Source organism: Canis aureus, chromosome 10 (assembly GCF_053574225.1).
Source record: "Canis aureus isolate CA01 chromosome 10, VMU_Caureus_v.1.0, whole genome shotgun sequence".
Classification (NCBI taxonomy): domain Eukaryota; kingdom Metazoa; phylum Chordata; class Mammalia; order Carnivora; family Canidae; genus Canis; species Canis aureus.
In genome coordinates, this window is record NC_135620.1 from 50,412,900 (window position 1) to 50,427,820 (window position 14,921).

The 14,921-nt window shown below is 34.4% G+C and overlaps 1 long non-coding RNA gene and 1 pseudogene across 1 annotated transcript in view; both read left to right on the forward strand.

Annotated features, from left to right (window-relative positions):
- The window catches only part of LOC144321733 (uncharacterized), a 62,460-nt gene that overhangs the window by 24,148 nt on the left and 23,391 nt on the right, over nucleotides 1-14,921 (forward strand). The gene's annotated exons all lie outside the window — the stretch shown is intronic.
- LOC144322870 (U4 spliceosomal RNA) lies at nucleotides 7,268-7,416 on the forward strand (annotated as a pseudogene).

Sequence of the window (14,921 nt, forward strand, 5' to 3'; positions counted from 1 at the left end):
TAGGTGTAACCCACTCTTACAGTCTGGTCTCATACACTTGAGCATTGCAAAGCATTTCTGAGTTATTTTCTGAATCCTCAGAATATTTTTCTCAGGTTAGAAACAAATACTGAAACCTTATTTCATATCTGGAGACTAAAGGATATTTTTTTTAAGATTTACTTATTTATTTAAAAAAGAAAGAGAAAATGAGAGAGAAAGAGAGAGAGAGAGAGAGTCTGAGTGAAGGAGAGGGAAAGAATCCCCAAGCAGGCTCCCCGCTAAGTGGAACCTCACCCAGAGCTACATCTCACCAACCATGAGATCACAACCCACGAGATCATGACCTGAGCTGAAAACAAGAGTCGGATGCTCAACCAACTGAGCCATTTGGGTGCCCCAAAGGATAAAATTTTTAAATGAATTATCTGTTCAAAGTTAAGTAGCAATTACAGAGTGGGAAATACTGAATTTTGAGCCTTTTTCTTGTAGGCAACAAAATATGTACTTTTGTAGAGGAATTCAAAGACTGCCTGAAAAGTGATTCAAAAGAAAAGCTCATTCATATGCACACAATCATGAGGATGACAACTGATGATTGCAATACACTTGGATGTTGATCAGCTTCATATATTTGGGTTAATATTTACCTTTAAAATATCATAGTAGTCTAGAAAAACCAAGAAGTTTGAAAGCCCCATTTCTTAAAATTTATTGTTAATTATGGTTTCTTTGTCAAATGATTTCCTCCCCCTACCCCAGTTCTAATTGGGTAAAACACAATAAAATACAGAAAATTTTAAAAAATCAGATAGTCTTCTAAGAGAAGACTCAATATTAGCCAATGATCTTAGCATGATTGGACTATCATAGACCATGCTGGCTATGAATATGCAAAGAATATATAGTTTCCTGTTAAATATACCCATTTAACTGGACTTTTTTGAGTCTGTGATATGACACAACAGTCTAAAGCAGTGGTTCTCAACCACAAGTAAATTTTACTCCTAGGGACATTTGACAATGTCTGGAGACAGTTTACTTGTCAAGACAGGGAAGGGGGCATTCAAGTGCATCTATATCAAGTGAGTAGAGGCCAGTGCTGCTAAACCTCCTACAGTATACAAGATAGCCTCCATAACAAAGAACTATTTATCCCCAAATGACAACAAATAGGGGTTGAAAAATCCAGGTCAAAGGTAAGGGTTCTAAGAATTAGTCAATAGCTAATAAAGAATACTTAACTGAGAGGAAGCAACTGAACTTCTGAAACATCAAGTAGTGTCAAGCTCTCTCAAGGGTCAGTGCAAGAATAGTAATTTGAAGACAGTGTTAACTATTGTTGAAATAATTGTTCAATATTACTCAATATGCCTATTATAAGATTAATCTAATAAAACTGTACTCATGATTAGTAATGAAATATTCTTCTCTTTCTTGAGGAATCTTTTTCATTTTACCTGAGAGTTGGCTTTCAATTTTGGCATGACAAAAATATGAAAGATTCATATTATCATATAATACAGTCTCAATAACTACATTAAGTCATCAGTGTCTCTTCTGATGTCTTTATATATTCTCTTTTACCCCATTTCTTGCCTTTCTTTATTTGAGTATAGTTGACACACAATGTTACGTTGGTTTCAGTATGAAACATAGTGATTTGACAACTCTATATGTTACACTATGCTCTCCACAAGCGTAGCTAGCATTTGTCACCATACAGCCCTACTGGAATACCATTGATTATATTCCCTATGCTGTACTTTTCATCTTTGTCAATATTTGCAGCAACATATTATACATAGAAAACCCTAAAAATTCCACCAAAAAAACTATTAAAAGTAATAAATGAATTCAGTAAAGTTGTAGATACAAAATTAATATACAGAAATCTGTTACATTACTATATGCTAAAAATGAAATAGAAGAGAAATTAAGAAAACAATTCCATTTACAATTATACAAAAAATACTTAAGAATAAACTTAGCCACGGTGGCAAAAGACCTGTACTCTTAAAACTATGAAGCAATGATGAAAGAAATTAAAGATGACACAAATGGAAAGATAGCCTGTGCTCTTGGGCTAGAAGAATTAATATTTAATTAAAATGTCCATACTACCCAAAGCATTCTATAGATTCAACAAAATTCATATCAAAATGCCATTTCTTGCCTTTTACATTATTTTTTACATAGAGGAATCAATTGTACCCATAGAATAAATCAAGTAAATAATTTGAAAAGCTCTTAACATTTGTTTTATTAATTAAATTCTAAAATAAAATTTCATCATTGTATGTAAACTTGGAATTGTTATGTAATTATTAAGGTCTAAAGAATTATAATAAAATTATCAAAGACATAAAACTAATTCACAAGTCTGTCAAAGTTCTAATTGTTCAATGTTATTAACAGAAAAAAATTATCAGTAGGAAGAAATACTGTTTAGAAAGTTGACAATGAAAATTTAAAGCCTGAAAAGAGATTGAGAAAAGCATTTTTCACAGAGATGTGATTTTCACATAGATGAAGCCAAATAAGCATGCTCTTTTTTGACACTAAGAGCTAAAATGTTACTAGTAGTTATATACTATGTAGCCATTTAAAATCTTTAATTATTTTTATGACCTTAATAATTACATAACAATTCGAAGTTTACATACAATGGTGATTTTTTATTTAGAATTTAATAAATAAATCAATAGACATCTACCTATCTCATTATTGGTGGTTCTAATTTTTGGAAAATTTAGTTTAAAAATTAAAAATACAGTGTAGAGATAGGATTCAAGGAAAGTTAGGAGAGCCTTGTTTCTCAAACGTGCCTTCCTAGCCTCGGTGTCCAACGAAAGATGAATGGATAAAGAAGATGTGGTTTATGTATACAATGGAATATTACTCAGCTATTAGAAATGACAAATACCCACCATTTGCTTCAACGTGGATGGAACTGGAGGGTATTATGCTGAGTGAAGTAAGTCAGTCGGAGAAGGACAAACATTATATGTTCTCATTCATTTGGGGAATATAAATAATAGTGAAAGGGAAAATAAGGGAAGGGAGAAGAAATGTGTGGGAAATATCAGAAAGGGAGACAGAACGTAAAGACTGCTAACTCTGGGAAACGAACTAGGGGTGGTAGAAGGGGAGGAGGGCGGGGGGTGGGAGTGAATGGGTGACGGGCACTGGGTGTTATTCTGTATGTTAGTAAATTGAACACCAATAAAAAAAAAAAAAAAAAAAAAGTAAAAAAAAAAAAAAAAAAAAAAAAAAAAAAAAAACGTGCCTTCCTAAGAGAGCTCCTGTAGTTAGGAATGAAAAGCAAGGGAAGGGATTTAATGCTGGAAGTAACTTACTTACTAACCTGATAAAAAAAAAAAAAAAGGCTGAGGGGCAGGAGGTCTTAGGAGTTTCAGGTATGCTGCCCTCAGCTGGCTGGAGCTCCAGAACAGTGAGGCTGGTCAGGTGCCCACGAGAGCTGTGAGCCTGCCTTCTGTTGCCAGGGAAAATACAGTTTCCATTTTCCTTCTTGGGAAATGTCTGAGAAAGAGAAATCTAAAGTAGAACTGAAGTCAGTACATCAGGAAAATGCAATTTTGATCTTTTCAACTCTGTGACACAGATCGGAGCATATAAGTTGAGTGGGTATGATGCAAGATGCCAACAGGTTATTAAGCACTCTAATCATTAATGCAGTGGAGGATTAGAGATTATTGCTTCTCAGAATAACAGAATTCCCCATTTCCAGTTTAAAATATAGAGCAATTACTGCTTAACTAATTTAAACTTCCAATTATCAGATTGGGCCAAGACAAAGGAAAAAGAAAATTTTCTTTCTAAGAGGGTTGGCAAAAGTCAATTCTTGGTTTATAAATGTTGAAAGCATGTCGCTTTATAATTTCTAAAATCATTTTTCTGATACCATAACCAGATATCACATCCTATGGAACAAGAACCAATATTCCATTGTTTCTGCTGGAAGCACTCTGTTTTGGACTTTCAAGTCCCAAATAAATGGGGCATTGATCTGTTTCTCTGTGGGAGTTACTACTCTAGTCGTGTGCCAGCCTTCCTGAGCTCTTTCTCCTAGAGAGTTCTGTCTCACTCTTTAGTGAAGGTGTATCTATGTGCTTTTCTATTTATCTTCTCAGGAACTTAATGTTTTGTCACTTAGCTATAGTGCTCCTGAGGCTGGATAATTCCTCACAGTTTTCTCCAATTTCCCAAATCCCATGCAGTCTGCCAGTTACTTGAAAATTACTAACTGCTTTGTAGAAGATTAGACTTTTATCCTCAAAGAGATAAGGTTAATTTCTGATCTAGAATTCTGACAGAGTATAAGAATGGGAATTTGCAAGCTGCCCTGAGCTATGGCGCTCAGTACAAAGGAGAAATAATAGCCCACCTCCCAAGGATAAATGAGCTCAAGGAGAAAGGATCTGTGCAAAGATCTACAGATGATGCTATATGAGAGAACAGACGGAGCTGGGAGGTAGAACACTGGATATTACTTGACCTAGTAGGAGGCAGAAGATCTTGTCAAAAGTTTCGCAGTAGACCTAAGGGAGAGATACATTAGTAGGGCACATCTGCCTAGACGCATTTATAGGATATTAACAATTGTCAGCATTTCCCATGGTTGGAAAAAATACAGAGAATTCTGTAGAGTGGAAACATATTTGTAAGTATGCCAATCTGCTGGTGGATGATTTGTCTCTAATGCTTTCCTGTAACTCAGGTCATTGCTTCTCTGATAACTTGTAGCTTGACAAGACAACCATTTCCAAATTATCACTCTTCTTCTCTGGCTAATTCTGCAATAGCTCAGATTCCAGTTACAGTATATGACTAGAAACAAGTTCTAACAGAATAAAAAAGGAAGACTTTTCTGATTTATTGCAGTGTTTGCTCCAATAATCTTAAAGGCAAAATTAATATATCAAAAGCAAACAAGTGGAAAATTCACAAGTAGAAAATGCAAACGTGAAGATAAAAAAAGTAGCATTTCTTTGGAATGGATAGAGTATGGAGAACTGTGTTAGAGTAACTGATTAGAGTCTCTCAATCAATCATACAAAGCACTTTGGGCAATAAAATTAAGATAACCCTTTGAAAAGGCTTAAGTCAGTCACTATACTATAACCTTATTTATTGTATTTGTATCTATACTGCAAAATCACTTTCACTGTATCACCATGGTTTTTAGTGGTATTTTTTTTTTTAGTTTTACACTGTTCATTCTTTCAATTATTTCTATTTAAAGGTCTTTGTTTTCTCTTGTAATCATTTTAATCACAGTCACTCCTTTCTTCATCTTATTTTCTAATTCTTGCTATTTTAAATCTCTAATTTAAAATTAAACACATAATATTGAGATTCTTCATGGAACACTTTTGGGTTTTTTTCTTAGGCCTTTTAGATCTTCTGGTTTTCTCTCCATCCAATAGTTCTTAATTCAATGTCAAAGCAGTGCTACCCTAATCTCCTTTATTGTCCCTGTGGAGGTTAAGGCACAATTTTTTTGTGAAGAACTATTTTAAATATAAAGTTTGAAACATATTTTTATCTTCCTGTCTTTGACTCCTTCATTCAAAAAGATCCTCTATTGAAGATTTTTCTTTTTCTTACCATCAGATGATATTCATCAGCAGTACTTAATTTACCTGTGTCCACAAAGACAGACAAATCACCTGATATGGTCTTGCCTTTTTAAAGTAAATAATCCAGGAGTTAGATATTCAGGTAAATTCAGAGGATGTAAAAAATTCGCTAAAACTTTCTGCCATACCTACTTTCTCGAGTTAGGTAAAATTGGTACAATGAAGTACTATCAGAAGTCTGCATACATAAGTCTCAAGGTCTTGGCATAACAATATTTTGGCCAAGACAACAATAGTGAAGAAAAAAAAGGTATGAAAATCTAGAAGAAAAAAAAGAAAATAAATAATGAAAAGAAACCTTTTATATTTCTATCAGTTGAGTCTTCATTTGCCTAATAGGTGAACAGTACAAGTGAAAACAGAATGGACAGAATTTTTTTCCAAAGATTGTAACATCTTTGGGTTCTACAAACACTGGAAATGTAAAAGAAACAACAGTATTAGTAAGATATAGACACGACATTCAAATGATATTCTGTGATCATATTCAGTCATATTCAGTGATCATACAATCAGGTTTGTCTATTATAATACACATACCCTTCATGCATCACATTACTGAGCTGAATGATGATGTTTTTTCTCCCAGATTTACATCCTTTTCCCTTTTCCTCCCCACTCCAATCTCCAGTTTGATGAAGAAACTCTTTGAAGCTTCCTGACAACTTGGAACTTGCTTGATCATGCTAAGCCTTTATTTAAGACTCATCCAATCTCAACTTACTTTACGGCATCAATCCCTTAATGACTAGGATTGATTATGTTTCCTTAACCCACAAGGGGTGAGTATTTGGGTGGTCACTGGTGTGGAAAAGGAATACAGTAATACAGAGAGAGAAACACCTAGCTAAAAGTCTCCAGTATCAGTTGGAACAGATCATTAGTAGATCACCAAAATGCAAACACGAACATAAAAAGGGTGCGTCTTATCTCTCACCTGGGTTGCCAAGGTAAAAGGAAGGCAGCATCTTTAGAGGAAGAATAGAAGATTTTAAAATATGTTTAATCTTTCTATGAACAGAATTCTCAAATATAATATGCACTTTTATTGTTTTATTTTCAAACATGTTTTTAATAACCCATTGCAGATGAAAATATTGGCCCAGCCACAACCATCAGCACTGTAGCCATTGTTAGAAGTCGGAAGGTAACTTTCTCTCCTACTACTCATAATAAAAGGATCATTTTAAACATTCGGGTTCTAAGAGAAAAAGGAATTGTCAACTCAGGCTTCTTATATTAAATCATCTGTTAATTTAACTTAATATAATTTTATGCTCAAGAGTGATGGCTAGTTAAAGTGTTCATGTAAAACAATCTAGGCTCTTGAGCAAAATAGTAGATTCGGTTCATAACCTATTAGAGAGTTATCACAACCATTATGAGATTAAAAAAAGACATACTGCAAGCATGTTCACATTTAACTTTACATGTATGTAGATATTAGAATATATGTACATTTGTATATATTCTGCATATGTACATAAAAACAATCTAAAGTTTTCCCAAATGTAGTCATTTATTGTGTATATTACTAGATCAAAGAATTAAAAAGGGTCATTTATCAGCTATTCCTAAATATTGTTTGCAAAGTTACACTACTTCATATCCTAAATGTTAAATTTAGCTTTGTGCAGTGGCAGTATCGTAGCCAGTGAGGTTTATCCGAGACACGATTATTACTAATTGAAAACTAAATGTTAAATTTTCATCTTTCCAGAAAAATCCACTAAATCCTTTAAATCCCTGGAATACTTTCAATGCCCTTTAAAGTTATTTAAGATACTAAAAAAAAAAAAAAAAAAAAAAAGATACTTCTACCAGAATTAAACATGATAAATTATAAGAAACAAAACCATCAGGTCAAGACTAAATAAAATACCTTAATTACTGCTATATGTCTTTAATTCCTAAGCTAGAAAAATATTCTGAATTTCCATGTGTTAGATGTATAAACAGTATTTAAATGTCAGTGGACTTATTTGATATTATAGTGAAAATGAAAGGCCTGGCTACCAGCTGCAGAAGAACAGTAAAAGTTACTAAAAGAAGAATAATTTATGCATGCTTCTGAACACTATACTTCAATATAAAAGTAAAAATGAAGCCTAATACTGAAGAGCAACTCTTCAGTTACATTTCCTGAGCTCACATTTACTTGCCATGTTTATTTAGAGATGAACAAATATACCAGCACATATTCAATAAATACTTTTTTTAAGATTTTATTTATGAGAGAGAGAGAAAGAGAGAGAGAGGCAGAGACACAGACAGAGGGAGAAGCAGGCTCCATGCAGGGAGCCTGATGTGGGAATCGATCCCAGGTCTCCAGGATCACGTCCTGGGCTGTAGGTGGTGCTAAACCACTGAGTCAACCAGGCTGCCCTCAGCAAATATTCTTAATAAACTACTGACATATTGAGAATTTATTAAAATTGAAAAATGGATCATAATTAAAAATGATAATCTCTTTCTTTGTATTGGGGAGACCAGGTGACCAAACACAAATTCTTACCATAAACATGCAATTCACTGAATGAAAAGAAAAATAAAAACAAAACATAGTAGAAAAGTAAAAAATATACTTGAAGGGGATAGGTTTTTAAAAAGGCACAGTAGTTCTTTGAGATGACATCCCCAAACGTTTGAACCAATGGGCAGTATGTCTTAAAATGGGTAGTATTGTCTTAAAATCAAGACACTTACACCTCTACTCAAGAATTATGATTGATACTCCATTGTGCAACACTTACTGCTGAAAGCCTCTGGAAAATGACCGAAGCCTGGTGATCCTTCATGGTGAACACTCAATTTACAGGAATTTCACAAATTCTTAACAAGCCAAATCCTGAAACATCAGGAGCACTGAAGCTCTTTTTTTCAGCCCACCTCTCTCCAATTCTCCTCTGTTTGTTCAGTAACACAACAAAAGTATGAACACATATAATACCTAATTAGATGCCTGATTCGGGAAAAAAAAATGTCAACACACTCCTCTTTCAGATACCTCCTCCAATTTTTTTGAGTACTCTTCTCACTTGTCTTTGGGAAGGAGAGTTCTTAGTTTCCTCTTCATCACATGTGAATCTTTCACATCACATACAAAGATGATCATTCCCACCCCTGTCCTGAATGTATACAGAGGGGAGATTTATTGGATATTTAGGTTAAATAGTAAATGCCATATGAAAATCCTCGCAGCTGGTCATTTTCTTGAAAATGTGAGGATATTCTTCCTCCTTTGGGCCTTGGCCACAATTTCAGAACAACAAGAAAATTTTCAGTCAATATACTATTGCAGTAATAATTATTTTTAAGTTCTCCATCCAAATAATCCTTGAGTTTAATATGGGAAGACATTCCTCACGAATAGTATTCTCCAAAACCTCTCGTTCTGAACATATGTCTACAATTAACATCAGCATTCTTATCTAGCAAATTTTCTACATTCACAATTATTCCTCGGCATATGATTTAAGTCGAATCACTGCCAATGGAAGGGTCAATATTCAACGTTAAACAATTTTTCATCTCCCCATAAAAAACTATTTTATATGATTCAAACTGGTATTTAAGAGCAATAAAAGGGCCAAATAAGAATCAACATAGTAAAATTATGTAGTAGGTAAATTATATGTGTAGGTGAAAATATGACTAGCTACCATTTTGTCTTTTGTTTTTCATACAAAATCCTTTGCTTACCTTTCTCCTGATTTGAAAAAATACTCTATATTTCTATTATAAATAAAAATACAAACAAAACTATACATGACTATTGTATTTATGACCTTTGCAGATGATTAAAAAAAGAAGATGAAAACAATAGAAGGAGTGTCAGTGAGGAACAATAAGTGAAGGGCTCAAAACATGTGAGGAAAAAGAGCCTGCTATTCTCTCTTAGTTTTATGAAGCCCATGTCTGTCCATATTTATGTCTCATCTTTGATCCTCTCTTTCCTCAAATCCTTACCCATCTAAGTAAATGGCTATAGACAGATATGCAGGACTACCATTCTCACAGTACATTTGATTACCTAAGAATTTTGAATATGTATATTTTTAGATCTCAGAACCCATAAGACCTATTTTATCCAAAAAAAAATTCTAACCTTTGGATTAACTTTTCATTAACTCTTAACTACTCTCATATTTGTGCTTTTAGTTTGTCAGGTCATATTTCTCTCCCTTCTCCAATCCCTGTCTCTATTTATAATAAAAGTAGCTCTAGTTCTAAAATTTTTGAAGATATCAAAGAAGAATTTTTCCAAAGAGTTACATGTGTATGCACCACCAGAGTACTGCCACATGCTTTAAGGTGCATTTAAATGAATATATAATGATTGGTTTTACTGCACTTATCTTTCTTATTTTGTATTGCTCATATACCATTTAAGGCTCTCAGTTGTGTGCAACTTAACTGTACTCTGGTTGATTAATGTAGAAAAATATTTTACTGAAAGTAATTGGAAAAATCAATGAGTTATTAAGATTCTGAGAAAATTCTCTCAGACCAAATGATCAGCAAAGCTCTGCCAGAGAATCAGTATCATGAGGATTCTGTTTCTGCTGTTGCAGCTCTCAAACCACTTACTACAGGGTACACCACCATATCACAGGGTACACTGACTTAACCTTTAGCTGCGATAGCACGCAGTTTTGTCCCTACTGCTCCTACAAACTGGCTGTTGCTACTGCCACTACCTCAAACAAAATAAATTCTCTGGTAAAGAACAAGCTCCAGATTAGAAACACAATTTAGGTGCTCTAATTATCACCCAATTATCATTTGATGGCTAAGAAAGTATTTCCAATTTCTGTGGTCCAAGGTATATTCTGTCTCACTCTGGACAAAAGCTGCAAAATGCAAAAAATAGTTATTCTTCACTTTGGTACTAAGATAAAGCTCTGTTAGAGATCAATTTACTTAGGTAAACATATCTCATTTATAAAATATAAATAACTATTATGGTGGTATGCCAATATGGCAATATTTATAAGATGGTACCGAAATGCGTGGATTTTGAGTAAAACTGATGTATCACTCTGGCCCTCAGTACTTCCCCATCTACTATACTACTAAGTCTATTAGGAACACAGGGTTTTGGTTCTGTCCTTGTAATGACTACACCCTGGTTAACTCTTCTTTTAATTTTTTGTTAATCTAACCTAGTAAATATTTTAATTTGAAGAATTCTGTGTTCTAGATCTTTAAACCTAAGTGTATCATGTAAGTAGCATACTTGTATTAAAAGCCAATTTAGTCACTGCTAAAAGGTATGATAATGGCTGAGATAAAAAGGATTTCATGGCTTTAAAACATATGTATTGTTGAAGATTCAATGCTAAACTAATACTTAATTTTCATAATTACTCAGCGGGTAAGAGTAACCATAGAAGTGTCAGAGGCATAAAAATCTATGTGGTTTGCCTTAATTTTCACTGTGGAATGGGAAAATCATCTATACTGAATGAAGTTTAAAGGATAGTGGAAGATAAAAGCAAAGTTTTACTTTTGAACATAAACACAAATAGTGTTTGTTCATGTCACCAGTAAAGAAGATTTTTAAAAAACGCCAAAACGTCAAACAGATGGAAACTGATCATCAGCTTTGTTCCTGAAAAGGCTCTTGGATATGTGACTACAACTAGGTTTTAATCTATTATATCCTAACACCCCATATCCCAAGTACCAGCTGCAGACAGAGTCTTCCAGTAGACCCTAATCTAATCATATGAGAGAATTGCTACCTCACCCTCATCTTAGAGATATATCTCTTGACCTGTGTTCAGATATCTATTATGTACCAACAGTGCGTATTACATGGAAGCCAGAAAAGGAAAGGGGAGAGTATCTTTATCCTGAAGGCAGCCTACTCTAACAAGAGAAGCAAATAGTTACTTACTATTCTATATTCAAAGAATTTGTTTTCATTATTTTTAATAAGATCAGTGTACCTGCTTCTATTTATGTGAAATGGAGAAAGGAAGCAGAAACATAACTCATGTTTTTCTCTGAAAGCATAAACCCTTTCCAGAATTAGGAAGACAAGAGCATGGTGTTCCTTTTTTTTTTTTTTTTTTTAATTTTATTTATTTATTCATGAGAGACAGAGAGAGACAGAGGCACAGACACAGGCAGAGGAGGAAGCAGGCTCCATGCAGGGAGCTTGACATGGGACTCGATCCCGGATCTCCAGGATCACACCCTGGGCTGAAGGTGGTACTAAACCGCTGAGCCACCGGGGCTGCCCGAGCATGGTGTTCTTTTTAACACTGATAGATCTGGTTATCTAACCCATCAGATTTAGCAACTCAGGTTTTTTGTTTTTTTTTTTAATCCCAAAGTTGTCCCCTTGGATGAAGAGTGTAGAAATATTTAATGCAACCTTGCTCTCATTTTTATGAGACCAGCCCCAAAAGCCAACCACAGTTTCTTCATGCATCCTCCAGAAAACACTGTTGAACAATACAACTTTTGCCCTAAAATACATTTTGCCCTGATAGATTATATCAATTAAATTCACTTTAAGGCCAAGCTGCCTCATGGGCCTGAGCTTCATTTTCTCTTCTATTACTCATTTTAGATTATGCCCAGCCAAAATGCCCAATAGAGCTTCCCAAATATCACGTAATGACAAAAATCAGCAATATAAACCTGATAGAGTTTGTTCAATAGAACCTCCTTGCTGTTAACAAATGCTTAGGGTAGCACTGAAGTTCAATAAGAATTAGCCTTTTCCTTGTAGAATAAGATAAAAATAAAATAATGTTTATATTTATTTTCAACTTACTTTCTTAACTCAGATTAATCTTGGCCATCCTTAGATACCTGGATGTAACTGGGCTATTGGTTATTTTTGGATTAAGATTTTTAGAGTTAATTCAGAATCTTCAATATATTCACTATTTAAAGAGGCCAAAAAAAGTGATAATGCATGTAGGATTATTATAAATCACAAAATTATAAATATTCATGTAAAATTCCCAGGCCCTACAATTACCCTAGGAAAAAGCAATGCTTCCATATCTTAATGCGTAGTTTAATTCAGACTCACACTGCTTATTATAGTCAAAAAATGAAAGAAAAAAAGAGACTCAGAAATTTCTAAGAGATGGAAAGGAGTAGTGAGTATCTTAATGGAAAAGTATATATTTTCTTGTATTCACCCTCACTAGTATTTTAGTCAATAGCAATCATCAAAAATCAATGAACCTAAACACAATTGTGAGAAACCCTTCATCAAGTAGTTGACCACAATATTATGATTAACATAGCTGCAGGAAAAATCTGCCTTTGCTTTATGCTTTATTTCATAGATAATAGCATCCCGTATCTGTCTTCTTATGAAAACACTAGAAAATTGCAATGATAGCCCCCTTTGTCAACTGCTTAAGGCTCAAATCTTCCCCATGCCATCTACATAAAGTCTTTCTTCATCTTCTTCATTGGAACCATTTTTTGGACATCCAATGCTGCATGAAATGTGGCCTTCGGTTGAGGTCATTTCCTTTCTACTGAGTAGACTTTTTTTCTGGTGCTTTGGGCATTGGCTTTTGCTACCACCCCCTGCCTCTTGTTTGAGTATTTTAAAACGAAAAGCTCCTTTGTTATGTTTTTCCTATTGTGCTCCTTTCTGATGGAGAAATACCTACTATAGAATCCTGAACTGAAGCTTCTCTTAGGATTTCTGAAGATGGGGGGAAGAGGTTCTAGTGAGAACAAACATCTTAGCTACATGCTTCTCCCCCAAAACTCCCCCAAAAAAGTTTCTCTAAGATCTTCAATTTTACCATTTTCAATTTTCCCATAAGTAACTTTTGCTGACATCAATGATAGCAGAAATATTTTGCTGTCCAAAACGCATTGTCCTCCAGGGCTCCATTTTCTACTGTTTACCCACATCACTTTGCAGAAATCTCAACTGAGTTTCCTAATTCACTCTCTATTCTTTTCCACTAAGTGTAGGGCTGACACTCTTTACTGCTTCTTTGATTTCATTTTCTTTTACTTTTATTTATAGTCCAGACACAGTTTTTTCCTAGCATCTTTTCCTAGAAGTCAGAGAGTTTAGAATTTACCAAAATTATTCATTTTTCAAATGTATTAAACTCCCCTGCTTTGTATGGCCCCAATGAGGAAACACATCAGATGCAGATTACACAGAAGCCTGGATTTAATGTGTTAACAAGTGGCCTCTCTGGGTCCTCTGTGGTGTCTTTCATGCCAGTGCTTCCTCTTAGCATTCAACTCCACACGGTTTCTAGTCAAGGTCTCTTCTTACCAGCATCACCTCCTGAAATAACTGTGTTACCTTAAAACTCAGATAAAATAGTGCTCTCATGGGCTTCCTCAATTCTGTCCACATTTTTTATCTATACTTCATAAAGTTTTCAAAAATTTAAAGGGTGAATTCTCCAACCACTCATATTAGTGATTACCTATCTATAGCCTTAAATATTGTGCCATTATATTTATTCCTTTTCTAATTTCTTTCTGGGTTCTTTAAATTCAAAACCATGACTAAAGTCTACATATTACAAACCTATCATATGCTAGCTAGATAGAAGGGGGTAATCAATGACTGTAGGATATATAACTTCTACCACCATCTCTTAAAAAAAAAAAAAGATAGGGATCCCTGGGTGGCGCAGCGGTTTGGCGCCTGCCTTTGGCCCAGGGCGCGATCCTGGAGACCCGGGATCGAATCCCACGTCGGGCTTCTGGTGCATGGAGCCTGCTTCTCCCTCTGCCTGTGTCTCTGCCTCTCTCTCTCTCTCTGTGACTATCATAAATAATAAATTAAAAAAATTTAAAAAAAAGATATACATATTTTCTTAGTCCTAGAGTTTGAAATAATATAAAGAACAGATTTTGAGACTGATAATAAGATACCACCCATGAATGCTTACCACTAGAATTCTATAGCTAAATGTATCATAAGCTATTAAACTCTATCTCCTGTACAAGTTAACTATCTTCTGCAGATTAACTTCTGTCCTACAACTCAACGGAAAAAACCACAACACAACATAGAGAATAATTAAGGATTAAAAGAAAACTATTTGCAGCCTATTTAACTCTGCGCCACTCCTAAGGTGGCCAATACCAACAGCTACGACTCCATTGTTAAGTACCAAGGCCTAAAAACATCATACCAGTTTAAAAAGAACCACATGATAAGGTAGGATAGCCATGGTAAAAGTGGATTTATCCTGTACAAAAAGGGCTTGAGTCTCTTACTAATGTCTCTTTCATTAATGGCTACACTTTGACCTATAT